Source organism: Mastomys coucha, unplaced genomic scaffold, assembly GCF_008632895.1.
Source record: "Mastomys coucha isolate ucsf_1 unplaced genomic scaffold, UCSF_Mcou_1 pScaffold14, whole genome shotgun sequence".
NCBI classification, from domain to species: Eukaryota; Metazoa; Chordata; class Mammalia; order Rodentia; family Muridae; genus Mastomys; species Mastomys coucha.
Window position 1 is genome coordinate 12,883,939 of NW_022196896.1, and position 8,271 is coordinate 12,892,209.

Below are 8,271 nucleotides of genomic sequence, written 5' to 3' on the forward strand. Positions count from 1 at the left end.
TCAATATGTACTACATTTGTGAATATGTACATCCAAAAAAATCAATAAACTTTCAAAAGAAAAAAAAAAGAATCTAATGTCTCACGTTTGTGTAAACAATCCTTACCATTCATTCTTTGCCTTGTCAATAAATGCTTTTCACCCAATGACTGGGCAGAAGAGAGGAGGAGAAAGAGAGGAGGGAAGATTTAGATTGGCTACGAGAAGGAAGGAGAAAACAATTTATAGAGTTTGGCTTGAAAATGGAAGGCCATAAGTTCAAGTTATGGAGATCTTGACTGGAAAGTAGCCAGATTAGCTTAGGAGTTAAGATAGATAATTTCACTGCCCAGGTATTGAAGTGAAGCTTGAAAATAAATCTCTGTCTCTGTATCATTACTGGGAACTAGCTAGGATAAAGAAATATATCCACTATATTAAATTGCTATATGTATTTATATTAAAAATAATATCTACATGCCTGTTTTCCAAATTCCCTTCAGAGTGGCTCATTGAGCTCTGTTTATAGTATTCTAGGTCTTTTCTTGCCCCAAGATCCAAATATTTCCACATTCTTCACCTAAGCCACTTTCAAGAACCTAAGAATCCCAGAGTCAGGTTTACCCACCTCTTGCTACAAGATTTCTATATTAGTCCCTTTTAATGTTGTTTTGACAAAAACAACTTAAAGAAGTAGGGTTTCTTCCCATTCACAGGTATATGTTTTATCATGGGTACAAGACATGGAGGGAGGAGTGTGAGGCTGGCAATATTACACCCACAAATCAGATAAACAAGTGCTCAGCTCATTTTCATTCTGTTCAGGATCTTAGCCCTTGGAATAGTGCCAGCCACATTTACAGAGGGGCTTCCCATCTCAATAAATCCAATCTAAGACATGCCCAGAGAATCATCAGTTTCTAGGTGATTCTTACATTCTGTAAAGTTGATAATCAGTAACCATCATTGCTCTAAATCAACATTCCAACTCACCACAATCACAATATTTTAGTCAGCCAATCCATCACATAGCATCTTCAATGTACACATGACTTTTTTTTTTTTCTAGGAACTTCAGTTCACACTTAGAATTTTCAACTGGCATTTATGTTTACATGCATGCACTGGAGTTACTGTAGTCCTGACTGTTATTATTGTTTTAGATTCCTGTTGTTGCTAGCAAGTTTTCACAAAAGGATAGCTTTAAACAAATAACTTAGTACCTTACTTTTCTAGAGGTCAGAGTCCCCAAGAAATCTGTTGAGGATAAAATCAAGGTGTTGGCAGACTTTTATTCTTCCAGAAATAACTAGGGGGAAATCCTTTTCCTTGATTTTGTGTTTCTACAGGCTCCCTGCATAGCTAGCAGCCAACAATTGCATCACTTCATTGGAGATCTCTTAAGTGGGGCAGGATGGGTATCCAAAGTATGGCTTTTCTGTCTATCTGTCTCTTTCTGTTTTAATTCCATTATGATCACATTCATCTTCTGTGTATAGAATAGAAGACAGCTCTTTCCACTACAATATCCTATGTCAAAAGTGAAATACAGCTTATCAGGCTTTAGTATCCACAGAGTCAGGCACTAAACCTTACCTTTCCATTCTTTTTTGTAACTTTGATATTTTCCTTCTCTCATTAGATCTACTCTTTGAAGGCAAGAAAATACTCATGGAAAAGCACACCGGGACCAGAAGAAAATATGTGTGTGTGTGTGTGTGTGTGTGTGTGTGTGTGTGTGTGTGTTAAATATGTCTCATAGAAAACTAGAAGTAGGAGAGAAGTAAATGAAATTAATATAAACATTCAAGTTAGCAACAGGAAAAACTTATTAAAATAAACCCTAAACTTAAAGGGTTTGAGTAGGAATAGCTGTGTAGGAAAGATAACTAAAAGATTCTTGACACCTATTAGGTTTGACTAAATAAGCAAACATGAGTAAAAAAAGAGTTTCTAAGAAAACTTCAGAATCTTTTAAAAAATAATCAATGTGATCACAAATACAGAGGAATTTTTAGAAGTTGAAATCAAACCATATATATCACTTAGAATTGTGGGAAGCTTTAGCACTCCTGGACCTGCTTCTCCTTCATGGCATGCCTTTGCAGAGTAAAATGTAGCAGATATGAATTCCATTGAGTAGAACACAGTAGAACAGAACAGAACAGAACAGAACAGAACAGAACAGAACAGAACAGAACAGAACAGATAGAATAGAGCAGAGCTAAAGAGCAAAGCAGGATACAGATAGAACATGCCCAAACTCATGAGTCTCTTCTACTATATAAATAAGATGATGTCTTAGGAGACAGGGAGAGCTACTTTTCTTGGTCTTAAAGAAGAAAGCTGCCAAGTTGTTGAGCCTTAGGTAGAGCTGTAAGAAGCCACATTGAGAGAACTATAAGAAGTCACATGGACTTGCGACCTTTAAGAGTGAGAAAAATTACCCAGTAACAACCAGCAAGACATAGATCTCAGTCCTATAAACACAATGAAACTAATTTTGTCAGTGATCACAGGAGCCCAGAAGACTATCATGCCTTCATTCCAGAGATGCATCCATTTTCCCACCACTATATAATTATTTCCATTTCTTCTTAATTTAAATGTATTTAAACTTAAACACCCATTGCTAACAATAAATATAGCCAAAAACTGAAGGGAACTTCCTTTCTTTGATAAGTGACATATCAACAAATACAGAAAACACAAATATTGAACAGTGGCATGTATAACAAACACAATGAAGTTACTGTCTCTGACAGTGGACCTAGTCTACGTCTCATACGTCCTACACGACAAAAAAGGGCCAAACGTCAGATTGTATTCTCATTTTCAAAATCATGACTTCTGTCCTGATAGAAAATTCAAATTATCCAAAGTAATTTAAGTATAATAAATATAAAAAGACAACTGACTAGTAAGCTACTCAACCTATGAGTTGAAAAACATAATGACCAAAACATTTTATTGAGTATGATAACAAAACTACTATGCAACTCCCCAGAAATGTACAGAATGCAAAGGAAAAAAACCACAGATTTTGTTAGAGAACCTAAGGAATTATTGAGTGTCTAAGATCCATTGTTGCTGCCTCAACAGTGAAAAGCATCCATTTATGTAAGAGTTCATTCATAAATTCAATAGGATTTTTATTTCTTCTTTTTATGAATCAGGAGATCTTTTCATCTAGACCAGACTGGTCTGGAATTCTGGATCCTCCTGACTTTATCTTCCAAATGCTAGTAGACATGAAACACCATGCACACTCAGTATACTTCCCACCAATATCACAGTAGAATTTTCTTTAAATTTATTTGCTTGTCTGTCTGTCTGTCTGTCTGTCTGTCTGTCTGTCTCTCTTTCTCTCTCTCTCTCTCTCTCTCTCTCTCTCTCTCTCTCTCTCTCTCTCTCTCTCTCTCTCTCTCTCTCTCTCTCTCTCTCTCTCTCTCTTTCCTGCGGGTTTTTTTTTTGAGTTAAACTAAATAGTGAGACAGTAACTAAATTAAACTAATAAACTAAAGTGAGACAGTAACAACTGTCTCCTGTTTTAAACCTCTAGTTAGGAAGCAACAGCAAATGAATGCAGCAAGACATCTGGAAAGTAATGTTGGGGATCAAGTGAGTAGTGGGGATAGAGGCAGGTGAATAGGAAGAGAGAAACAGGGAGACTGGCTGAAGTCCTCACAGGTCAAGTGATAGAAGACTTTAAATGTAGGACTTTGGAGTTTGTTTTTTATTCTCCACAGTCAAAAGTCTTTTGACTGGAAGTAAGGGAGTTGTATATATCTCTTAGCAAGATGATTGGTACCTACATAAAGGGTGGTTTGCAAGAGAAAGCCCAGGTGTGATGCTATTACTGACCATTTGAGAGGTAAATGGTTTTCCCATATTTCCTGAAGCATATCTATTTAATTAAAGGTTTTTGGAATAAAGCTGTTTAAATATGCCTTCCATTGTATCTTGACAAATACCACCAGAAGTATAGATAGTAGGATTTGTGATTAGAGGCTGGAGCATAAAACAGTCATTTTAGTGTTCTTATACCACTCTACTTAATTAATGCTTTTAAAAGGAGCTGGAGATTGAAAAGAAGCTCAGGATGTGTAAGTACAACCATGATGGCCAAAGAAGAGTAAAATACCAGCTATCATTACAGATCTCAGCAGAATGATTAAATAAAATTGTGTGTGTGTGTGTGTGTGAGAGAGAGAGAGAGAGAGAGAAAGAGAAGAGAGAGAGAGAGAGGAGGAAGAGAGAGACAGAGAGAGAACAAAAATTTAAATACACTTGAAGACACAAATATAGAGACAATTATTCTCTGTAAATTTCACCCATATGTTTTCTCATTTTCCCATTTTCTTCTGTTACTTATTTTGAAGCAAATGTACTATTAAGCTACTATGTCTGGATTCCTTGAAGCCAAACAACAATATATACTGCTGTACTTAATTCATTGTGATGATGATATTAAGTAATTGATGGGAGGGTAATATATACAGTGTGGCTATGCTGGACAAAGGATTAATCTAAGTCCCAAGCAGGACCAAGTGTGGCAAAGTGTGAGTCTGTCACACCACTAAGAGAAGTATGCAATTTAAAATGTTTTACTTATTTGTAGAATTTTCTCCTTAGTATCCTCAGTCCTTATTAACAAAGGGTAATTAAAATAAAAGAACATGAAACAATGCACAAGAAAGGAATAGCATATAGGATTTTGGATGGACTTACATTTATTGGATTTTAAAATCTTTTTTCAGTGAGATTCATCAGTAACCTAATAATGTGGCTATTAAACACAGTATGCACATTATAGTCAGTGGCGATCATCATAGCAATAAAAATATTTACCAAGACATTTGTAGTAATGCATGATCCAGCATTCTGGAGACTCTCATGTGCAGGCTCTTGCCAAGAAAGTAAGACCAAAGATATAAGAATCTCAGCCTTGTCTGCCCTTCCCAGAGTTCACTGGGCTTCTTTCCTACATGTTCGCCATAGGCTTCCCAGAGTTCACTGGGTTCTTCCCTCTAAAAGGCTGGGTGATTCTTCCAAAGAGTGGTTTGTAATTTCAAGATGCCTAAACGTATCTCATCCAACTCATTTCTTCTTCAGTTTCTGCTAAAATGTCCTTTTTCATTTTTCCTGGTATGTTGAAAAAGATAAAAAGTAAAGCATGATTCATGGGAACAACAATATCCCACCCCTGCTTTATTGCCAGTCCTCTGTGACCTCCCCAAATCATCATTCTGGCTGACAGCTCTACTTCGTATGCAAGTGACTAGGCGTCTATTTTTCCAAGACAGAATTAAAGAAAACAGAAGATCCACAGACTTATAAACAGTGACTATTTGGGATGTAGTGAGTGCTTTAGGAGCAGGAGATGCTAGTGCTCTGAGTCAGAAGAATGCTTGACATGGTACCTGTGTATATCGCTCATGTTTCTAGGATATCAAAGCCATAAATACCCATAAACCCTCACAGGCCAACAAAGTCACTGTGCCTTCTTGGTCTATTATAAGTTCTCTTCTGTATTTATACTTGGAAAATAGGAAGAAAATTCACTATAAGAGTTTTTTCTGTTATTACAAAGCACGCAAATACAAATTATATTCAAATTACTGTCTCTGCCACATCCAGAGACAGTCAACACTCAGTGTACACTTCAGTAACAAATATCAGTTCCACTAATGGTTTGCTGATATGTATTTGTGAGATATCTAAAAAATATTTGTGGATTGCTGTAATGAAGTTTCTGCCACCTGTGTGCCTTCTACATTTATACAGTGAATAAGAGTGTTTTATATGCTTAGTTAGTTTTTGTCAACTTAACACAAGCCAGGATCATCTGGGAAGAGGAACTTCTCTGAGAAAATGCTTCCATCAGATTGCCTAAGTAGAGTCCCTCTATGGATTGCTTCAGTTTCTGTCTCTAGGTTCCTGCCATAAGTTCCTGCCCCACCTTTCCTTAGAGATGGGTGTGACCTAAAGCCTTCCTTCCCAAGTTGGTTTCAGTCAATGGTGATCATTGTAGCAACAGACAATTGAATTCATGTGTGATCTAACATTCTGGAGACTCTTATCTATAGGCCCTTCCCAAAGACATAAGATGACAGACTCAAACCCCCAATGTCATTCTCTACCTATGGCACATAAAGCAGTGTAAAACTCAGTATTGACCCTCAGTCACAACCCCATCCCCACTCCTCCCACCTCTTTTTTCCCAGAAATAACAACTCTGAGACATTAATTTCTTGAACAAATGCCTAGCCCATAAGGTTTGGCTTGTTCCTTGAGTAGCTCACAAATTAATTACCCATTTATTCTACTCTAAGTACCAACACATGGCTGACTCCCTCTCCTCAGCTTCATGCTACCATCTCCTTCAGCAGTCAGGGTAAATCGCACACCTGACTGATTCCCAGAGTCCTATGTCATTACCCATAGGCTTTCTACTGACCGTGTTGCTTCCACACAGGATGTAAAAATTCTCTGTACACTGACCACGTTATCTGCAGTTGACCACATTGAACTGTTTAGGATGCCGCTTAGAACCTACAAATCACCCAGAATAACTATCTCATCATCCAATGAGCAATCACCCACTGTCTACATTTCTCTCCCTTTAACTGTAGACCCACCCCAGCCCTTCCCCTTTCTTTCACCAGTTTTAGATGCCTGAGACTACTCGAACGTGCCTCCCAATTGCTCCTAACTAGCACTTCCTGGAAAAGTTCTACTGGCAAGAAAATCCGAAGTATTTTATTTGTGCCAATTTTCTTATTTTGGGGGGCATACAATTTGGTCTTTTGCTATAAATGATAGAAACTGTAAAGTCATTTTGGCAAAAACAAGCTATTGAAAAGTATAGTGTCATCATAAAGAAAACTGTAGGGCAGCTCCAAAGGGCTCAGCTTCAAGAGTCAACATTCAGGGACATAGGTCTAGATGCATTCTTCTACTGGATTTTTTTTTTTTTTTTTGCCCCAGAATTAAATTCTCAGGCAAAAGGAATGCAGCTGACCTGGTTGGGTTGTAGTGCAGGGTGAGGAAGAGTTGGAGAGGTAAGCATCCCTGCCACAAGGAGGTAAGACAAAGACATTGAAGACCATCGCTGCAAACTCCTAAAGTTAACTCTTCTATTCTAGTTTGAAATGTTCTGTGTGTGACATTGTGATGGTTTGTATATGCTTGGTCCAGGGATGCCACGGACAGGTTTCTTCGGGGAGCCCTTGTCCCGCGGGGTGATGAGTTCTGGCCAGGTGTGCACGGGATTCGGATTCGGCGGGTGAGATAGATAGACACGACACAAGAAGTGTGCTATCTGAATATATTTCTCAAAAATGACATGAGACTTTTACAATCATTGCAAAAGAGAGATGAAAAATTTGGCAGCTCAGTAGTCAAGGTACATCTGAGGCCATCTAAAACACACTAGGTCTAAAACAGCAGCCATCTCCTCTGGAAGGCTTGAAGCTCAAATGCTCAATGCTGAATGCAGGCTGCTCAAAGCTGACTCTCACACACACTGGGCTCAAGGTCCCGCCCATTCTCAGTAAAACGCCCACTATGCTAATCTTTTGGACTAGTAGAGACACATCTCTTGCTAATTCCTAGGAGTGGTTCAGCTGGATTCTGCTTGACCTTGCCCTGGGATAAGTCTCCCATTCTGTAAACTTCAATGCCCTACCCACATTGCCGGAGGCAATTAGTCTGGGGGGGTAAATTCCAAGCCAGGGTTTGGCTAAGATGTTGGAACATTTGTAGAGCAAAGTCTAATTTTGTCTAGCTGTTAAGAAATCATATCTTGGTGGGCACCTAGCACGTGAGTTCACAAGGACATATATTTGGGCTACCTCTGAGTTAGGGGTGCCAGGCGACAATGCAGGGGCAGGAGACTGACTTCCTTGAAGTTTTCGTCTCAAATACTGCTGTCATGCAAAGTCTGTGTGGCACAGGGAGTGACATTATTAGGAGACAAGGTGTTGGAGTAGGTGTGGCCTTATTGAGTAGGTGTGTCACTGTGGGTGTGGGCTTTAAGACTCTCATTCTAGCAGCCTGGAAGCCACTTTTCTTCTAGCAACCTTCAGATGATGTAGAACTCTCAACTTCTCCTGCACAATGCCTGCCTAGATGCTGCCATGCTCCCACCTTGATGATAATAGATGGAACCTCTGAACCTGTAAGCAAACCCCAATTAAATGTCCTTATAAGAACTGCCTTGGCCTGGCGGTGGTGGCACACACCTTTAATCCCAGCACTTGGGAGGCAGAGGCAGGTGGATTTCTGAGT